Source organism: Dasypus novemcinctus, chromosome 12 (genome assembly GCF_030445035.2).
Source record: "Dasypus novemcinctus isolate mDasNov1 chromosome 12, mDasNov1.1.hap2, whole genome shotgun sequence".
NCBI lineage: Eukaryota > Metazoa > Chordata > Mammalia > Cingulata > Dasypodidae > Dasypus > Dasypus novemcinctus.
The window spans coordinates 1,118,632-1,141,174 of NC_080684.1; the positions used below are offsets into that span (position 1 = coordinate 1,118,632).

The window sequence follows — 22,543 nt, forward strand, 5'->3', positions numbered from 1 at the left end:
ACCACTTGAGCCACATCCACTTCCTGATCATATGGATTTTATAACAGGTATGCTAGTGTGCTTCAATATAAGAATATCAATCAATGTAATATACCACATTTTAAATTGAAGTTTAAAAAAAATCACTTGATTATCTCAACTGATCCAGAAAAGGCATTTGACAAAATACAACATCCCTTCATGATAAAAACTCCCTGAAACATAGCAATGGAAGGAAATTTTCTCAATATTGTAAATGGAATATATGAAAAACCCATGACTAACATTGTAATGAATTGTAAAAGACCATTTTCCCTATTGAGATTGGGAACAAAACAAGGATGTTCACTATTTCTACTGTTAATCAGTATTGTGCTAGCTAGGGAAACGGACTTTGGCCCAGTGGTTAGGGCGTCCGTCTACCACATGGGAGGCCCGCGGTTCAAGCCCCCGGGCCTCCTTGACCCGTGTGGAGCTGGCCCATGCGCAGTGCTGATGCGCGCAAGGAGTGCCGTGCCACGCAGGGGTGTCCCCCGTGTAGGGGAGCCCCACACGCAAGGAGTGCACCCATAAGGAGAGCCGCCCAGCGCAAAGGAGGGAGCAGCCTGCCGAGGAATGGCACCGCCCACACTTCCCGTGCCGCTGACGACAACAGAAGCGGACAAAGAAACAAGACGCAGCAAAAAGACACAAAAAACAGACAACCGGGGGAGGGGAGGGGAATTAAATAAATAAGAAAATAAATCTTTAAAAAAAAAAAAATTGTGCTAGCTTTAACAATTAGGCAAGTAAAAGAAATAAAAGGCACCCAAATAGGAAAGGAAGAAGTAAAACTTTCACTATTCCCTGATGGTATAATTCTATCTTAGAAAATCCTGAAAAATCCACAACCAAATAACTAGAACTAATAGACAATTTCAGTAACATGACAGAATATAAGATTAATATGCAAAAGTTCAATAGAGTTTCTATACACTACCAATGAGCAAACTGAGGAGGAAGTTAGGAAAAAAATTCCACTTACAATTGTGACTAAATAATCAAAAATTTATGAATAAATTCAGAGAACTACAAAATCTTTTTAAAAGAAATCAAGGAAGAACTCAATAAACTGTTAGACATTAAGTGTTCATGGGTTGGAAGATTAAATATCACTAAGATGCCAATTTGACCCAAACTGATCTAGAGATTTAATGCAATCCCAATACAAATTCCAAGAGCCTTCTTTGTAAAATTGGAAAACCCAATTATCAAATTTGTCTGGAAGGACATGGGCCCCTGAAGAGCCAAAACTATCTTTAAAAAGAATGAAATTGAAGGACTCTCACTTCCCAATACTAAAGCATATTATTTAGTTAAAGAGGTAATAAACAGCATGTACTGGTATAAAGATAGAATGATTGACAATGGGATTGAAACAGGAGTTCTGAAATAGACCCTCACATCTATGGTCAAGTGGTTTTTGACAAGGCTGTGAAACCAACCCAGCAGAGTCAGAACAGCCTATTAAACAAATGGTGCAAGGAAAACTGGATACCATATCTCAAATAAAGTAAAGGATCCCTATCTCACACCTTATACAAAAATTAACTAGAAATAGTTCAAAGATCTAAAAAAACCAAAACCATAAAATCCTAGAAGAAAATGTAGGGAAAAAACTTTTAAGATATTGTGGTAGAAGGTAGTTTCTTAGACCTTACACCTAAAACACAAACAATGAAAGAGAAACTAGATAAATAGGACTTAGGACTTCCTTAAAATTAAACACTTTGTGTTTCTAACAATTTTTTTAAGACAGTCTACTCAATGGAAGAAAATCTTCAGTAACCACATATCCAACAAGTGTTTATTTATATGCTATATAAAGAGATCACATAACTCAATGACAGAAAGATGACCTAATTTAAAAATGGGCAAAAGACTTGAATAGATGTTTTTCAGTGGAAATACAAATGGCCAAAACAGCACCCAAAAAGATGCTCAGCATCACTAGATTTAGAGATCAAAACTACAATGAGATATCATTTCATGCCTTACAGAATGGCAATTATTTAAAAACAAAACAGAAAACAGTGGGTTCTGGAGTGTATGCAGGGAAATATGAACAGTCCATCACTGTTGGTGGGAATGTAAATTGGGTTGTCTCTGTTAAGGATGATTTGGTGGTCCCTCAGGAAGCTAAATATAGAACTCTTATATAATCCAGCAATCTTACTACTAGGAATATATACAGAAGTACTGAAAGAAAGGAAACTAAAGATATTTGCACATCCATGTTCATAGTGGAATTATTCACAATTTATAAAAGATGGAAACAACCTAAGTGCCCCTCGACTGATGAATAAACAAAATGTGATATATACATACAATGGAATACAATTCAAGTGTAAGAAGAAATGAAATCAGGATGTACATGACAACATGAATGAACCTTGAAGATATTATATGGAATGCAATAAGACAGAAATAAAAGAATCAATATTATGTATTCTCATTGATATGAATTAAATACAATTAATAAGCTTATGGAATTACACTATAAAGTATAGGTTAAGAAGGGGAATGAGACTCAATGTATGTAGAATGTTTAATAAGTTCATCTGTGAATATATTGTAATGGATAGAGCTGATAATAGTACATTATAGTGAGTATTACGTATACTATTTATAAATGGGATTGTGGTCAAAAGATGTACTCTAGGAAGGTTTTTTGTTATTTTTTTAAATGGGGTATGTACTTTATTTATTTATTTATTTAATTCCCCCTCCCCCCCAGTTGTTTGTTCTCTGTGTCTATTTGCTGCGTCTTGTTTCTTTGTCCGCTTCTGTTGTTGTCAGCAGCATGGGAAGTGTGGGCGGCACCATTCCTGGGCTGGCTGCACTTTCTTTCAGGCTGGGTGGCTCTCCTTATGGGTGCACTGCTTGCACGTGGGGCTCCCATATGCAGGGGACACCCCTGCGTGGTGCGGCACTCCTTGCGCACATCAGCACTGCACTTGGGCCAGCTCCATACGGGTCAAGGAGGCCCGGAGTTTGAACCTCGGACCTCGCGTGTGGTAGACAGATGCCCTAACCACTGGGCCAAGTCCGTTTCCCTAGGAAGGTTAATGTTAATTGAAAGACAGCGGTAGAATAGACAATGAGCTGTATAACAGTGATTTTGGTGGTAGATAAGGATTGTTAATAAAGAATTTCTTCAACTATAAGGTGTTAAGAATTTGTTGATAAATAGAAAAAATACAACTAATATAATTTATAGACTACAGTTAACAACAGTATTGTAATAATTTATGTATGAAAGGCAAAGAAGATCCTAAATCAATGCTAAATGTAAAAAAATGGGCTTAGCTTTATAAGATATGAATATGATTAAACATTTTTTCTTCATTTTCTTCATTAAGAAGATGTTTCTCATGCCACTTAACTAACATCTGTTCATTTATTTATCTTTCCGAACAATGGAGAAACAATTGTTTGTTTTTAGAATTAAGTAAGATAAATGTAATTGGATAGAATATTTTATATTAATGCTTCAATAATTCACTAAGCTGCCTTTTGTCTATTATTTTATTTTTTGAAGTTGAGATAATGTTAGAAAAATCAGTGAGGGAATGGATGTAGTTCGAGGGGCTGAGCTCCTGCTTCCCATGTACAAGGCCCTGGGTTCAATCCCAGGAATCTTCTAAAAACAAAATAACAACTGAATAAAAAACTCTGTCTGGGTAGCAGATGAAGCTCACTGCTTGAGTGCCTGCTTCCCGTGTATGAGGTCCTGGGTTCAATCTCTGGAACCTCTTTAAAAATTCATGGTTATTAGAAATGCTTCAGTACGTATTCATCAATTGTAACAATTGTACCACACTAATGAGGGATGTTGATGTGGGAAAGTTTGGGAGTGTTTATGTAACACTTACGTAGTCTAAAGATCTTTTTTTCATTTTTAAAAATTTTATTATCTTTTTTAAAAGATACTTAGATCACATAAAATGTTACATTAAAAAAATAAGAGGTTCCCACATCCCCATTCCTCCCACATTGACAACTTCTTTCATTAGTGCAGTACATTCATTGCATTTGATGAGTACATTTTGGAGCACTAGTACGCTGCATGGATTATAGTTTACATTGTAGCTTACCCAGTCCATTCCGTGGGTTATAGCAGGATATATAATGTCTTGCATCCGTCCCTGCAATATGATTGAAGACAACTCCAAGTCCCGAAAATGCCCCAATATCACACCTTTTTCCTTCTCCCTGCCTTCAGCAAGTCTTTAAAAAATAAATAAATGGATGTTTGTGACGTCATCAACACAGCGACGGAAGCTATACCCTGAAAAAAACACCGCAGATACTCTGGAGAATGGTAGAGACTGAAGAAGGACTCCAGAAATGCTGAATTGAAGAAAGAGAAAATATATCAGGTAGGAAACTAACACCCAGAACCTACCTGTCCTCTTCCCTTCCCTCTCAATAGTCCTGTGCAAAGCTTAGGAGTTTTACAGAAGAAGCAAGCAGCCTGGGTGCCTCACTGAGGAAACATTTTAGAGGAACTCACAGCACTGAGCTGAAACCCTACACACATCCCAATACAGAGATACAGGGCTGACAGCAAGCTTCTAAGGAGTGCTGGAAACAAAGGGCCCCTGATTTGAGGGGTTGGAAGTAAGACCTCAGCAGAATGGCTGTGGCTGAGTGTTGCATGCATTCACTCTGGTTACTGCTGGAGGAAATCCCTAAATGTAGAATGGACTTTTCTGGGGGCGCATGTCTTTCTGGAAAGACCCTCTCTGACTCTCAGAGGCAGGATAATCTGGCAGGGAAGAAACCTTTGGCAGAAATGCCTCACAGGAAGAAAATGAAGGAGGAGGTTTAAATTGAACTGCTCCAATACTGGAGAGTCCCAGAAATGAAAAGTAAGGAAAATGGGGCAGTGAGTGAGGAAGATAATTTAAACAAATCTTAGAAGATGGGGACAAAAATTGGCACAAAACAAACAGAACAAATCAAGATTCCTGGAGAAGAAAGAGAGGAAAGAACCTGGCAGGTTATTATGTTTCAGGTTATAGGGAAAGGAGCCCTTACAAGATATAGGAACTAAGTTAAGTTTTGGTTTGCTGATGTAAAGCTTAACATGAAGGACTCTATCTAGGGTCTTCTTAATTTATATGACAATTTCCCCAGGTTTTATCTGGCTATCAGCCATTGAAAGTTGTGATCAAAATATAAGGTGTTGAGACCATTTTGAATTGCTGCCTGAGGTCTTCAAGTAGTACTTGCAGGTTGTTTTCATGTTGAGCTCATAGGTGGTCATGATGTCTGATTTTCCCTTATAATTATTTTTATGTCATCCCAGACAAAAAGAAATCATTTGCTAGGTCACAAATGGCTGGAAAAAAGTATTGAAAACCTCTGAGAGAAAACAGTCCCCCAAGGAGACTATAATGAGTACTATGAGTGATAAAAGACCCTACTGCCTAACTCATAGTATACTCCTAAGCCCAGGCTCCCATGATTTGACCCAACTAAAATCAAAGTGATCAAATCAGAGCCTTGAGGAAGACCTTACCAATTTAAACTATGTGGTTTATTTAATTATTTCATGCAGTTATGTCTCAACTTCCACAGAAGTATGTACTGAAGTACAAGTGCTGTTGGCAATGGCAAAAAATGCTTCAGCTAATAGGTAATAAGTTTGTCTAGAACTAGTTTAGCCAATAAATCTAATGACTTACTGTGCAGGTATAGCTCTAGCAATAGATTCAGTAATTTCTCCAGTTGTGAGTGATAGATATTTAATCCTGTTTTCATTTGTGTTAATCCCAAACCCAAGTAAAAGCAATCTACTCAGAGAGGTGAACCCAGAATCATTAAGTCCCTGGGTAAGTCTTGTTTTGCCTGTGATTGTAGATTGAGGGGAATAGTCCAGTGAGAAATTTCAGATTTATTATAAATTCCTAAGGGACTGTGAGGAGACCAAGTGCACATTGCCCAGACATTTATCAATGATTAATGTAATTTACTGCCCAGGCAAATATCTGATAAAATTTCAACAATAAAAATATAGTCTGGCAGAACAATGTAAATAAGTCAGGGTGATTTTGTTTATAGATTCATTACTAGGAATACTGTCATTTGTTCTTAGTATCCAAGGGTCTGTTATAGAGAGCTGAACAAAATTAATTTTTGTTGTATGTCTTTTACAGATCCAGTGCCTTAAGCCTGAAAGTGGACTTACATTATTAAGGTAACTTGTAGTTTGTGGAGGTATGTGGACTTTCCAAACTCTTCCAAGTTCTCTGTATAATTTTCTCAACCAGTTGTGTCTGTTGTGTGGTTGATACTGAGCAAAAACAGGTTCTTTCCTTCCAGTACAATTTAAAGACCAATTCCTGAGACACTGATGTTCCAAGTGAGAAAGTTTATTTGGTAGTCACTGGCCTAGCAAGGGCCCCAAAGAGGAGCTCATGGTTTTTGTGGTTTCAAACAGGGTAGGGTGGAGAGGTTACAATCACAATAATAAATATATACAAGACTAGTTTCAAATAACCATAAATGAATGTAAATTTAGTCTAGAATAAACACCATAATAGTAAGTATACAGAAGGTTGAGCCCAGGTTTGAAATAACTGTAAATAAAGGTAAGGTCAGACTGGATTAACCATCACAATAGTAAATATATACAAGGGTGAGCCTTGTTTGAAATAACCATTATGAAGGGTGAGGTTGACCTAGGTAGTTTCAGTAATTCCAGGTATTAGGTTTAGGCTGTTCTATAATATACTGAAACAATAAGCAAAAAAAAAAAAAAAAAAAATCTAATGATTCAGTAATCATAAAATTTGTTAATTCTTAATTCTTGGCCACAAGGTTACAGATCCAAGAAAGCTTAAAGCAGAGTAAAGAGGACCTTGGGTCTAGTATTCATATTTTGTATGAAACAAGTGGTGCAGTTTGATCTGAAGAGACTGAAGCATTTGGAATAAGAAAGAAATTTGTTATGGGGAGAACAATGGGGTACCTTGCAATGTGCTTAGATCAGGGTTTATGGTGACAATTCAAAGAGTATGTAAAGTTACCTTCATTTGTAAATTCCTTGGAGAAGTAGACAATGACACTGTTTTTCCAGGCCAGTGTAAGTATGAAACATTGAAGTATTAATAAGGTAAGAGTCTATGTGAGGACTTTATGTTAGGGCTTGATCTGTCATGTTGGGAATAAATAGTCTACTTTGTGACATTGTCTATTTCTCTTCCTGGCTAGTTTGATTTTTAAGTCTTTATTATTAGTCCTGGAGTGTGACGGAACATTTTTTAGTTGAGTAATGTTGACCCATGGCCCACACCCTGTAATTAAGTTGTATTGTCAGAAATTAGGAGTATTTGGCAGGGTTCCTTTTAATGAGGATCTAGGGCTGACTTTGGCATAATGCATTAAGGATTTACAAATTGGGTCATGTCATGCTGTGAAAATAAGTGATCAGTTCTCAGTTTATTCCTAGAGATAGGTCTGCTAGGAACAATTTCATATGGGGTAGAATTTGTTCTTCCTAAAAGAAATGCTGTCAATCAACAGAGGCCAAAGGTAAAATTTTGGGCCTGGAAAGGCTCGGTTCTTTGATTAATTTAGATAGTATTATTTTAAGTTTATAATTACAGCTGTTTTACTAGTGGTTGTTTTGCATGAAAATATGCAAGTGAATTTTTAAAACATTCATGGTCAGTCCTTTTGTGTGAACTTTTATCTTAATGATAGCAACAGTAGATAGGAGTAAAATGGCAGGAAGGAGATAGTTTACTTGTCCACAATTTTCAACTGACACAACAGAAGTGAGGAACCCTCTTTGCTTCCAGAGCATGCTGAAATCACTATAGATCAGGGGTCCTTAACCAGGGGTCTGTTGAGATTTCAGGGGAAAGACTTCATGGTGTCTGTGAGCTTGAATTGAAAATTTTAATTTAAAGACATGCTAATGTTGAGTACCATAAAACTATCAGAGTGCCCATGGTTTTCACCTGACTGGAAAAGTGGTCCTTGGAACAATAAAGTAAGAATCCCTGCAATAGCTATTAGAAATTCCTTCTGATAGAAAACAGGTTTGGATAAAAGCGTAGAGTTCATCCTTTCTTTGTGGAGAAAATTAAAGATGGCTACCTTATTCAATTAGTATGTGGTATAGTGTTTTTGGAACATACATTGAAATTCTTAGCACATGAAATAGTAACAAATATATGTATTGATCTTAAGAACATGTATGGAGTGATTAATTTTGCAGCTACCAGTTTACAGTCATGGGGTATTCCCTTATTGGATAAAGGTAGCAAAATGGCCATGGTGGCTGCTGAGGGTAGGGAGTGGGAGGAAGAGATGTGATGTGGGGGCATTTTCAGGAGTTGGAGTTGTCCTGGGTGGTGCTGCAGGGACAGTTACCAGACATTTTATGTCCTCCCATGGCCCACTGGGTGGACTGTGGGACAGTGTGGGCTATGGTGTGAACCATTGACCATGAGGTGCAGCAGTGCTCAGAGATGTATTCACCAAGTGCAATGAATGTCTCATGATGATGGGGGAGGATGTTGTTATGGGGGGAGAAGTGGGGTGAGGAGGGTGGGGGGTATATGGGGACCTCATATTTTTTTAATTAACATTAAAAAATAAAGACAAAATATATATAAAAAAATAAAGAATAATTGAGTAAGAAAAAAGAAAAAAGAACATTCCAGCATTTTAGGTGAAGTTAAGAGGTGAATTAGAAAGAAATCATAAGAAGTCAATTTTCTGGAGGAAAAATGTTAAGTATGCTCAGAGTTAAGTTAAGGTTTTAATCAAGTTGGCAGTTTCTGCTGAAGCTTTAACATAATTTGTATAAAAACAGACAACTGCATCAAGGTGAGGACTCTAATATGCAATAGAATCAGAGTTTCCTCTGTGTTCTTGAATTAACATCCCTAAGAATTGGTTATATAACTATTCTAATTATTTCATGTTAACAAGGGGAATCAATCCTGATTGAACCTATGAGCATAAATATAGTGCCATAAAATTTAAGAATATTCAGTAAGAGTTTTCAAGTTCTGAAGAAGTCATGCAAGGAGAAAAAGATGAATGTTTTGTGAATTATAGATAGCTTAATTCAGTAAGGGATCCCTTGTACCTAGAAAATAGAACAATAAAATATTAGCAATAATCCTAAGTAAGTGATGATCATTTTTTATCAGTTAATTTAGCCCAAAGTAATAAATCTTCATTTCATTGGATCTTTTGTAATCATTCTCAAGAACCTATCATCTTCTTCACTAAAATTCTGGAGACCTTGACTTAGTACAGTGGTATGCTCTCAAAGTTATTTAAGGAATGTCATTAGAAGCTGGTTCCTCAGAGAACTTGACATAAAACCAATGCCCATGGTTAACTTATTGCTGTTTTACAAAAGTGAACACTCAGATGATAGTTCACAAAACATTATTTTAAGAATAACTGAGCTTATGACCAATAATATTACTGTCTAATATCAGACTTATCAGTACTTGGACAACTCATGGTGAGTGAGGATATTGACAAGTCTCTAAGAACTTTATGTAATTTCTGAAATGTTTATGTTAATAACATTTTAGTCTATAACTTAACCAATAGAAAGTTACAAAATCTTTTTAATTTGATAATAATTCCTATGCAACTGATTATGTATCAAATAAAGCTATTTATTAACTCTTTGTAAGATGAAAGAAAAAAAAATCCTTTGTGATTTTCCAAAGGCCCTTTGTAAAATCCCAATGAGTGTTTGAGATAAAAAAGATAGTATTGGGAAGTGGATTTGGCCCAATGGTTAGGATACACCTACCACATGGAAGATCCAAGGTTCAAACCCAGGGCCTCCTGACACGTGTAATGAGCTGGCCCACATGCAGTGCTGATGCGCACAAGGGAAGCCTCATGTACAAAGGAGTGCACCCCATAAGAGCCACCCAGGGCAGAAAAAGTGCAGCCTGTCCAGGGTGGCACCACACACATGAAGAGCTGACACAGCAAGATGATGCAACAAAATGAGACACAGATTCTGGGTGCTGCTGACAAGAATACAAGTGGACACAGAAGAACACACAGTAAATGGACACAGAGCAGACAACTGGGGGGGAGGGGAGAGAAATAAATAAATAAATCTTAAAAGAAAGATAGTATTTATGGTTCAGTTTTTGGATGGTAACTGTCAAAAGTTGTCAGGTTTTAACATTTTGATAAATAGCATCTTGGGAAACTGAAGCAATATTTAGTTCCTTAATGAAACTGGTAACAACAAAATATTTTAAAAATAGAGGAGGTAGTATCATGGCAAAAAATACTTTATTTCAAAAGTGAGAAAACATTCGTTGAAACAATTAAAAGATGTTTCTATAAAGGATATAAAGTACAGGAGATTTTTCTGATAAGATTGCAGAATCTTTCACTTTAATCAGCTTGCTCAGACATTTTAGAAAAACCTTTTTAAATTCTTATTGAGTAGAGTGATAATCCAGGGATACTTTGTTATTGTAAATAAAATAAAATACCAGTTTTGCATGAAGATACTGCCTGATAAGAAAACTCTTTAAAATCTTACAAAACTATCAAACCTTAACCACACTTGACCTTGACAGATGAAATACATGTTCTGAAAACCTACAACTTTCTACATCTACTCAATTTGTTCTATATATTCCTGTTTTTCATTCTGTAACAACCTGTAATTTTACTTTTAGACTAAACTATTTTCCATTCCTTTAACAAAACACATCCTCCATACCTTACATATTTGTTATCAAAAAGATCTTGTAAACTCTCTCCAACCCAACATCCTTCAAAACTCAATTTACATTTTTGATCAACTTAAAGATATAGTGATACAATGTTATATTACTTTATTAGAATACTGCATAAATTTAGGAAGAACATACCAAGCTAGTATAAAATTGTATACTTAGTATAGATAATTCCAAAGACATAGCTATTTTTATTTAGTTAATAGTCCTATTTGCCTAGGGTTTACCTGAATTACATGAAATTTAGTTTTTTTCAAAAATTTGGATTTACTTCTTTGCATTCTCTGTTTTCACTGAAAATAATAGAATCCTGTTTTCCTTAATTTCTATAACTATAGGGGTATTAATTTATAAATGCTTATGTATCTTTCAGCCAACTTGACTAGAGCTCTTTAAAGGACTTTTCTAAGTTACTTCGGTAATACCATTCAGAGGTAAGAAAATGCAATACATCAAACATATAGACAGACACAAATAGAGAGTTTATATCTTCAATTAAAACTAATTTAGCTACTTGTCAGACACAAAAACATAGAAATAAAGAAAACATAGAAATCCTATGAACTTACAATTTCTCATTAGTCTTTTGCAGAGTCCTTTAATGAAACCATTTTTTTATTCTTGCATTATCTTAGTAAATTCTGAGTAATAAATAAAACAGGCATTTCATTCAGCTGTTTAGTTTTGGATCTCCTTTTCTAGAGTGACGAGTAATTTTGTCTAATTGGATATTTCCCAAAATGGGCATGGGGAATTCCAGGTTGTCTTTGGTGAGATTTTGCCATTTTGTTAGATTGATACAGCTTCAAGCTTCATAAACTTTGAGCATGTAATATGACAGAATGCCAAAGTGTAGAGAATCAAGGTTTTAGATAAAGATGAGGATCCCATCTTTACCATTTCATGTCTTACTTTGTACACAGATCAAAGAAACCAGCAGTAACAGAAATGAAACAGATCCACCCAAAAAGGCTAGGGTCTTAGGCTAAAAATTTGAACTTTCTCATCAATAAGATTAACCCACTAAGCTTTGGACTGATACCTAGTGAAATCAGAGAGCTCAAACACAAAAATAGTGCAGCTCAGATCTGAGAGGGACTCATCCATGAACATTGGAGATAGTTGAGAGAAAATAAAACACAAAGGGTTCAGCAAGCATTTTCTTCTGTCTTCTTGTTTCCAGAGTCATTAGTGGTCATCTTTGGATCCTCTCCTCTCAGTCAAAACTGCCAAAAAATAAAACCCAAAGGAAATTAATTTTATTGGTCTCATAGATTTTTAAAGCAATTAATCAGTTCAGACAACATACAATCTCTAATATGCAAGGGAACTTAAAACAGTGAAAGCAAAAAGGCTTCTAAAAATAGTACAAGGTAGTCTTAAAGAAAATAATCTTATTAATTGACACAGGATAGATTTCCTTATTTGGCTTAGTCTTGACTTAAAGGAGCTAAGCTACAAAAAAAAAATGGATCTGTTGAGATATGATTTAGTTGTTCTCAGGCTTGAGGTTCTAGGATAGAAGCATTTACAGGGAAAGGAATTTAGTTACAATTTAGTTTGCTGACCTGGGGTTTAGAATGTGGGACTCAGGCCTATGTAACTTATGTTTCATCTCATAGGTTTCTATCACTTCTTGTTTTATAGAAATCCTAACTTCTTTTTCAAAAGAAATTAGAATAATTACCAAAATTATTCATCAAAAACTATATTAAAATACCATAACCTGAAAATAAACTACAACGTAAGAGCTTATGGACCTACCATACAAATGTTTCATACAATAGGATGGAGGAAAATCTCAAATACTTGAAAGGGAGAACTAATATTCCCTATGCAAAAGGAAACAGAACTAGAAAATAATAAGGAAAATGGAAAATATAATTAATGAACTGAAAATCAAGGGGAAAACTTGTAAACAACCTTGGCACAAATTAAAAAGTACATTATGAAAAATAATATTTGAATAAATTACATAAAATTACCAGAGCCAAAAATATAAACCAATATTCCTGAGATAATTATTGGTCTTTTATTGTGTAAAATACTTACGTAAATTAAAATAAATGATCAAATGATATAAGTACCTACCTTAAAAAGTTACAAGAACTAAAATTAAACATTATTGGTGTGGAGACATAGTAGTTAATAGAGAAACAAAAATAATTCATTTATAAATGGAAAAAATAGAAGAAATATCTGAGATTCAGATGAACATTCCTAATAGTTCTTATTGCAGTGAAGATAGTATTCTTTATCTGCATAATCCATTATAGAAGCCACTAGGCACATATAGTTATGGGCACTTGAACTTTGATTGGTGCAACTAAAGCACTGAATTTTTAGTGTCATTTAAATTTGACTAATTTAAATTTAATAGTCACATGTTTATTGCTTATAGTATTGAAAAGAAAAGACCTAGAATCTTGGACAACACAATTAAAAGTAATGAAATTGATTCTAAGCAAAAATGAATAAGGCACACAAATAGTAAAAAATGGAGAATGGTGAGGCAAAAGTGAATACAATAAATGAAAGATGTTTCTTTGGAATAAAAAAAGTCTGAATATAATCAGGACTTCTGAAAGTGCAAGTAAATGTGTTGCACTTTTTTGAGAACTATTGTTTGGAGAACTTACCAGAACTCCAAAATTATAATAAATGGTGAGGACAACTAGGTTCTGAGAGAGATTCCAAAAGAAAGCAGCACTTTCCTCTCTTCCCAAGTTCCTGCTCTGTCCAGATTCTTCTTAAGGTGAATATAATCTCTGGTTTTGCATACCATTTTAAACAGTCCAGCCACATAAGGACTATATTCCAGAGAGTCAAAACCTGATTAAAGAGATAATAAAACTAGGCATTGCTTCATTCTGTGGGGTACTTACTGTTCATTTAGAGTGGATTTACCAGATAAGTTCTAAATTATAACTCTTAGATGATGTTGAATATGTAAGGCTATTGTAAAGGGAAATTATGAAGATTCATTCATTTCTTTATTCATAATTTCTCTTGGTTGCATTTTGTGTACTAAGAAATAGTCCAGGTTCAAGAGATTCCTTAGGGATTCTAACACACTAGCTCTGTATAGATAAATGGCTGGAAATTCTCTGAAATAAATCTGGAAAAATATAAATGGAAGATGAGTAAATATGAACATTTATACAGGCCTAATGATGTGATAAAAGTTCAACAGGTTATTGGGATGAAGAAAGGATGGTGGGAGTAATAGGTTTAGAAGCCACATAGTACTCTCTAGAATAGGATAAATACATTAGTAATTATCTGAAAGAATATTGGAAGCCAATTTTATACTTGTTTTGATAAGGGAAAATTATAAAAAGATTATACTACATAGCACAGTGCAGGACATAATTTTATTACCATTTCATTCACAATTGAATTGTACAAATATTTGAGAGGAATTCAAGGGTTTCCTTTAATTTGCCATCTTTTCAATTTTACTATGACTATGGATGGTATTTATGCATAAAAATAAATATGAGAAATAAACATTAAAATTTAGAATAAAGTTTATATTCACCTTTGTACATTAAAATAAATGTTTTATATTATAGAGAAAACTGGATTTCTTTGAATAAAATGTCATGCACTTTCTGTACTTGACCATATCTTTTCAATTTTTATTGAGGTAAAATTCACATAACAAAATTATTTTAAAAGTACAGTTAGTGACTTTTAGTACATTCACCATATTGTACATCAGCTTTAACTAATTTCAGAACATTTTTATTAACTACAAAGGAAACACAAAAGGAGTTATTCCAAATTCCCCACTCCCCTCAATCCCTGTCAACCATTAATCATCATTCTATGTCTTTTATTTGCCTCTTCTGGATATTGCATATAAATGGAATATTTTAAAAATATGACCTTTTGTATCTGGTTTAAGTCTTGAAAACATTTAGCATGTTTTCAGATCTTTTCCATGATATAATTTATTCTATTACTTCATTCCATTTTATGACTAAACAAAAATGTAATATATGGATATTACACATTTCAGTTATCAATTTTTGGGTGATAGATATTTGGGCTGTTTCTACCTGTTATTGTAAATATTACTTATATGAACATTTATATGCAATTACTTGAATGTCTTTCTTCAATTTGGGGGATATATATCAAGGAAGAGAATTACTACATCATCAGCTAATTCTTTGTATATCTTATTGGGGAATTTCATATATACTTTCCAAGTGGTTGTGCCATTGAACATACCTACTGGCTATGTACAAGGATTCAAATTTCTCTACATTCTCACCAATAGTTCATTTAGATTTTCAGAAAAGTATAACCATCCCAGCAGGTCTGAAATGATGTCATATAGTGGTATTGATTTGCATATCCCAAATAACTGAAGATATTGAGCATTATTTCATGTATTTGTTAGTCAGTGGCATATAGTCCTTGAAAAAAAGTATTCAAATAGTTTGCCCATTTTAAATTAGAGTATTTGTTTTTATGTTAAAAGATAGGGATTTTTAAAATATATATTCCAGATAGTAGACTGTTCTCAAATACATGATTAGGAAGTAGTTTATCCCTTTCTGTAGGTTATCTTTTCACTTTTTTGTGAGAGTCATTGATGAAAATGTTCTTAAATTTTGTGGAATATAATTTGTCTATTTTTGTTTGTTTCTAGTGATTTTAATGCATATCTAAGCATTATTTGCCACATGCAAAGTAGTGAAGAATTACCCCTATATTTATTTGTAAGAGTGGTGTAGTTTTGCTCTTACATTTACCTAAGGGACTTAATTTTTTAAAAAACTATTTTAAGGTAAGGATCAGAATTGATTCTTTGCCTGTGCATATCCAGTTGCTCCACCACCATATCATGAAGACACTGTTTTTCCTGAGTGCAAGACCTCGATATATATATATATTGAAAATTTATTGACCATAGCTATATGAGTTTATTTCTGAAGTATCATTTCTATTCCATTGTTGTAGATGTTTACTTTTATGCCAGTATCATACTATTTTAATAAATGTAGTGTTGTATTATGCTTTGAAATATAGAATTGGATATCTCCTAGGTTTTTTCCTTTTTTTCAGTATGATTTTATATATTAGAGTCTCTAATATAGAGACTCTAATATAGAGACTCTAATATAGAGAGCTCTTACATTATTTTTAAAACATATCAACTTGATCGATAGATATTAATAAAACATACAATTCATCCGAAGTGTAAAATCAGTGGTATTTGGTATAATCACATAATTGTGCGTTCATCATTTCAATCATTATTAGAGCATTTTTATTGAGAGGTAAAGAATTTCCTTGTTTGTTTGCTTTTAAAAATGGGTTATGAGAGTTTGGTAGGCATTCATTTTGGAGGGGAGAATTAAAACCTTAGCTATATTAAATCTGCCATTCCATCAAATGGGATTTTCCATTTATTTAGATCCTCTCTAATTTCTTTTAGAAATATTTTATAGATAACAGTATACAATTCCTGCACACCTTGGATAAAATTATTCATACAAGGGGAGTGGATATGGCTCGAGTGTTTGAGTACCAGCCTCCTACAGGGGAAGTCCTGGTTTCAGTCCCCAGTGTCTTCTACCTGAATGATATTGCAGGGACACATGCAGGACATTGCATATCCTGCCATAACCCACTGAATGGACTGGGGGACAGAGTGAAATACAATGTAAACTATGGTCCATGCAGTGAGGCAGTACTCCAGTGTGTATTCACCAAATGCAATGAATGTGCCTTACTGATGTTGATGTGGGAGGAGTGCAGGATGGGGAGTGGGGTATATGGGAACCTGTTATGTTTTTTAATGTAACATTTTGTGTGATCTATTTATCTTTTTTAAAAAAGACAATAAAAAAGAACAAGTAAACAAATTTTTCAAAAACAGCTCAAAGGAGCCAATGTGGCTAAGTGGTTGAGTGCTGGCTTCCCACACAGGAGATCCTGGACTCATTCCCTATACCAGATGCCATTAAAAAATTATTCATAGTAATTTTATTACTTTTGATGCCTCTGAAAATTAATTTTTTCTTAATTTTCTTTTTGGATTCCTCACAATTTGTTCACCTAATACAACTGACTTATGCACATTAATCTTTTACCTTGCAACATTTGTGCATTTATTTATTAGGGTGTGTGTGTATAAGTATAAATAGATGTGCTTGTGTGACTGCTATAGGATTTTTTCTACATATACGATTATATTGTCTCACAATAGAGATACTTTTACTTCTTTTTCAAAAATATATTTTATTAGTTTATGAAATACAAAATAACCCTGAATGTATGTGGAATTTCCATACAACAACCTTCCATGAACACACTACATTGTTGTGGAAAATTTTTTACAAAGTATGAGTTAATGTCATCATACTATTACTACTAACTGTGCTCTATAGCTTACATTTTGTATATTTTCCATCCCCCTTTTATTAACACAGTACATCTTTTCCTTGAAGCAAGAATTTACAATATTGCTGTTAACAATAGTCCATAGATTACACTATACTCTCATTATCACCTTGCAATAGTGATGTAAATGTTTTCTATTTCTTAGAAGGATATTTTATATTTGTACAATTAACAACAATTGTCATCCACTTTTGGGTTCACTAGGTTATTCAGTCCCTATATTATTCTAGAGTATTCTTTCAATTCACATTTAGATCCCAAGACTATCCTTTTCAATCACAATCCCATTTATAGACTTCATTAGTTCTACTCACTATAATGTGTTACCCTCAACTCTATGAATGCCACATATTAGTCATTTTAATTAAAACTTCCACATACTTTAAGTATCAGTACACCTTCTCAGTCCCCCCTTTTATCTCCTAATAACCTTTACTTGAGGTTTATCTCCAAGTATTTATTCTCCATATTTAATTCATACTAGTGAGACCATGCAATATTTGTCCTTTGGTCTCTGGCTTATTTCAAGTTCATCCATGTCATCATATATGTGCCAATTTCTTTTTTTCTTACAGCAGCATAGAATTACATTGTATGTATATACCACATTTTGTTTATCCATTCATTGGTTTATGGACATATGGTTGCTCTCAATTTTTGGCTATTGTGAATAACAATGCTATGAACATTGGTGTATGAGTGTCTGTTTGCATCACAGTTTTCAGTTCTTCTGGAAATATTCCTAGCAGAACAGTTGCTGGATCATATAACAAATCTATAATTTAGCTTACTGAGGAACTGCCAATCTGTCTTTCACAGAGTATGAACCTTTTACATTCCCACCAACAGTGAAGGAGTGTTCCTATTTCTCCACATCCTCTCCAGCACTTATTCCTTTCAGTTTTTTAATAATGGCCACCCTATATAGTGTGAGATGATATCTTACTTAATGTTTTCTGGATTTTTTTCTTGTTTTCTTTTTTTTTTTATAGTGACCATTCAGTTCTGCATGAGATGATATCTCATTGTCATTTTGATTTGCATTTCCCTAATAGCTACAGATATTGAACATTTTTTCATGTGTTTTGTGGCCTTTGTATTTCCTCTTTGGAGAAATATCTATTTAAGCCTTTTACCCATTTTTTAATTGAATTGCTTACTCTTTTTTATTGCTGATCCCTTTATATAGAATGGCAATCAAACACTTAACAGATTTGTAGTTTCCAAATATTTTTCCCATTGAGTGGGCTCTCTTTTTCTTGGCAAAGTCCTTTAAATTACAAAAGTGTTTAAGTTTGTGGAGGTCCCATTTATCCTGTTTTCTTTCATTGTTCATGCTTTCTATTTAAGGTTAAAGAATGCACCACCTACCTTGAGATCTTGAAGATGTTTTCCTACATTTTCTTCTAGGAGCTTTATGGTTCTAGTTTAAATTTAGGTCTTTGAACCATTTTGAGTTCATTTTTTATAAGGTGTGAGATAGGGGTCCTCTTTCTTTTGGCTATGGATAGACAGTTCTCCCAGCACCATTTGTTAAGTACACTATTCTGCCCAGGTGGGTGAAGTTTGACAGCCTTGCCAAAAATCACTTGACCATATATCATTGTTTCTGAACCATCCATTTGGCTCTTGGTCTGTGTGTCTACCTTCATGCCAGTACCATGCTGTTTCTTACCACTTTAGTTGGTTCGTATGATTTAGTCCAGAAGTGAAAATCCTCCTTCACTTTAATTTTTAAGATTTTCTTAATATTGAGGCCCCTTACCTTTCCAAATATATTTGATCATTGTGTTCCATTTGTTTACAAAAAACTGATGGAATTTTTATCAGGAGAGCATTGAATATGTGTATCAGTTTGGGTAAACTTGGCTTCTTAATGATAATTAGTCTTCCAATTCATGAGCATGGCATGTTCTTCCAATTATTTAGGTCTTTTTCTTTCTTTCAGCAATGCATTCAAGTTTTCTGAATACAAGTGCTCTACATCCTTGTTTAAGTTTATTCCTAAGTATTTGATTCTTTTGGATGCTACTTTAAATGCTGTTGGATTAGATTTGCAAGTATTTTGTTGAGAATTTTTGCATCTATGTTCATTAGAGAGCTTGGTCTGTAATACTCTTTTCTTGTAGTGTCTTTATCTGGCTTTGGATTTAGGGTCATGTTGGTTCATAAATTATATTGGATAATTTTCAGTCCTCTTCTATTTTTTTTGGAAGAAGTTAAACAGGATTAGTGTTAAATCTTTTCAAAAAACTTGGTAGAATTCACCTGTGAAGCCATCTGGCCCTGAAGTTTTCTTTGCTGAGAGATTTTTGATGATAGATTCAATTACTTTAAATGTGATTGCTTTGTTAAGTTCTTGTACTTCTTGTACTGTCACTGTAGGTGGTGCATTTCTATGAATTTGTCCATTTCATCTAGGTTGTCTAGTTTGTTGGCATACAGTTATTCATAATATCCTCCTTTGAACATTTTTATTTCTCTGGGATCAGTAGTAACTTAACTCCTTTCATTTCTGATTGTATTTATTTGCGTCTTCCCTTTTTCTCTTTCTTAGTCTAGCAAATGTTTTGTCAATTTTACTCGTCTTCTCAAAGAACCAGCTCTTGCTTTTGTTGATTTTATCTTTTGATTCTTATTTATTATTTCTTTCTTTCTGCTTGCTTTGGGTTTGGTTTGCTCTTTTTTTTTTTCTAGTTTCTCCAGTTGTTCAGTTAGATCATTGATTTTAAATCTTTCTTCCTAGTTATTATAGGCATTTATACCTATAGATTTCCCTCTCAAGACATCTTTCACTGTACCCCCATAAGTTTTTTATTTCATTTTTTATTAAACTGTGTTTTTTTAAAGAATATATAGATCACAGAAATTATTACATTAAAAAATAAAAGAGGTTCCCACATACACCACACCAATTCCCCACACTCCTCCAGCATTAATAACCTCTTTTGCCATTGTGGCACATTCATTGAACACATTTTGGAGCACTGTTACATTGCATGGATTATACTTTACATTGTCGTTTACACTCTTCCCCACTACATTCAGTGGGTTAGGACAGGATATATAATGTCTGGCCTCTGACCCTGCAATATAATTTAGGACAAGTCCAAGTCCCAAAAATGCCCCCACATCTCATCGCCTCTTCCTTCTCCCTGCCTTCAGCAACTACTGTGGCCACTTTCTCCAGATCAATGTTACAGATTCTTCCATTTCTAGTCACAATAGTTCCACAGTGGACTACCAGTAAGTTCACTCTAATCCATATTTTATTCCTTGATCCTGTGGACCCTGGGTTGGTGATGTCCACTCCACCTCTATATTGAGAGGGGGCTTAGATTCCACGTGGTTGATGGATGCAATTTTCCTGCTTGGATTGTAGGCACTCTCAGTTCCCTGGTGTGCTGGTTGAATATCTTCACCTCCCTGTTAGCTGACCTGTGTAAGTCTAACAGACTGGAGAGGAGTTGCAACTCTGCTGAGGCTCTGGGCCCAGCTGGCTCATGGCCACTCCAGAGATTGAAGTCTCCTGTGTATACACCAACCCCGGCACCAACCATATGATCAGTAAATATGACAGAACAGGCATATGTAGAAAGGTCAACTCTGAGTCTAACTCCATCACATTCAAGAGCAAAAATCTCAAAGTAGGGCCCACTGGTGAGGCACTGAACTCCAGAGCCAACTGTCTTGACTGTAGAACTGTGTGTCTCCATAGCCCTCAGGAGCACCAGTACCTGGGTTTGTATCCTGCGGATGTGTGCATAAGTGTGACTCCTCTGATGACATCCTGAATCTTTTTTGAAGACTCTTAGCCATGTAACCTCATTTGTCTTTATCATTTGCTCTTTTATTATTTATTTTCTAGTTGTATCACCAGTTAATGATTGGTAGTAATCCTTCAGTGCCAGGGAGGTTCATCCCTGAGAATCATGTCCCATGCTTGGTGGAAAATAATGCATTTACATGCTGAGTTTGGCTTAGAGAGTGGCCACATTTGAGCAAGATGGAGGCTCTCAGGAGGTAACTCTTAGGCATCCTGCAGCTCTAGGCCTAGTTCATATTTCAGGCACACAGGCTCATAAGTATAGTCATCAGTATCAAGGGCTCATAATTGGAGCATAATTCTTCACTGGTCTTTGCCCTTGCACTTGGGAGATAACTGTTGCTTTTTGTTTGGGGAATGTAACAGAGCACCCCTGGGTAGGAACTCAGCACTCCCTCAGTTGTCATTTGTAGCTGTATCTACTATGAAAATACCCGACATATATCCAAACATTTTTATGTACCCTATATACATGCCCTGGAGAACTCCCTCCCAAACATGTGTCCCCCACCAATAACACCTCAACCAACATTCTTCCCCTGCCATAGTTGAACCCCTCTGTGGTCCAAAAGTTCTTCAAAAATGAAACCTAATGTATTTCCAAATTTAGTTAATAGGAAAGTGAAATAATAGTGGGGTGAGGGGGATGGGGGTAATATGGGGACCTCATTTTTTAATGTAACATTAAAAAAATAAAGAGAAAAAATAAAATGAAATAGTAGTGATATGTTTAAAGATTAGAAATAGAATACAAACTAATTTAGAAAAACTAAAATAAAGCAAAAATAAATTCGGGTATTAAAAAATGAAAAATATCATAATACTTTGTTTTTGATATTTTGTCTTTCATCACTGTAATAGTGTTGCCCTGTATATACAGTGGCAAGGTAATTTCTTTCATTTCTTCTTCAGTGTCTACATCCTGTCTTTTTTCCCCATAATTTTTAATTTTGTCTTCAAAAAAGTTTTAGATCACAGTATAGTCACTTATACAGTATAAAGGACTTCCATATATCCAGTATCAAACCCTTTTCTCCCTTCCCCAGCAATGATCTTTTTACATGTTCCTGTTATATTTGCTGCAGGTGATATACAGATATTGAAACATAGCTATTTTCTTTTTGCAGATGTAAGAATTTTTTTGTCTTTATTTTTTTAATATTACATTAAAAAAATATGAGGTCCCATATACCCCCCACCCCCCTCACCCCACTCCTCCCCCCATAGCAACAATCTCCTCCATCACCATGAGACATTCATTGCATTTGGTGAATACATCTCTGAGCACTGCTGCACATCATTGTCAATGGTTCACATCATAGCCCACACTCTCCCACATTCCACCCAGTGGGCCATGGAACGAAATACAGTGTCCGGTAATTGTCCCTGCAACATCACCCAGGACAACTCCAAGTCCCAAAAATGCCTCCACATCTCATCACTTCCTCCCATTCCCCACCCCCAGCAGCCACCATGGCCACTTTCTCCACACCAATGTCACATTTTCTTCAATTACTAATCACAA

General features: G+C 34.8%; 1 protein-coding gene across 2 annotated transcripts in view; it reads left to right on the top strand.

Annotated features, from left to right (window-relative positions):
* Positions 1-4,277: 4,277 nt before the first annotated feature.
* LOC101414174 (zinc finger protein 596-like) overlaps positions 4,278-22,543 on the top strand; it is a 65,133-nt gene continuing 46,867 nt past the window's right edge. Inside the window, exons 1-2 of one of the 2 annotated variants that reach the window (XM_058307727.1) lie at positions 4,278-4,400; positions 6,183-6,243. The gene's annotated coding sequence lies outside the window, so the exon portion shown is untranslated. The remainder of the gene's footprint in view (positions 4,401-6,182; positions 6,244-22,543) is intronic. The other variant, XM_058307726.1, reaches the window with a different exon arrangement.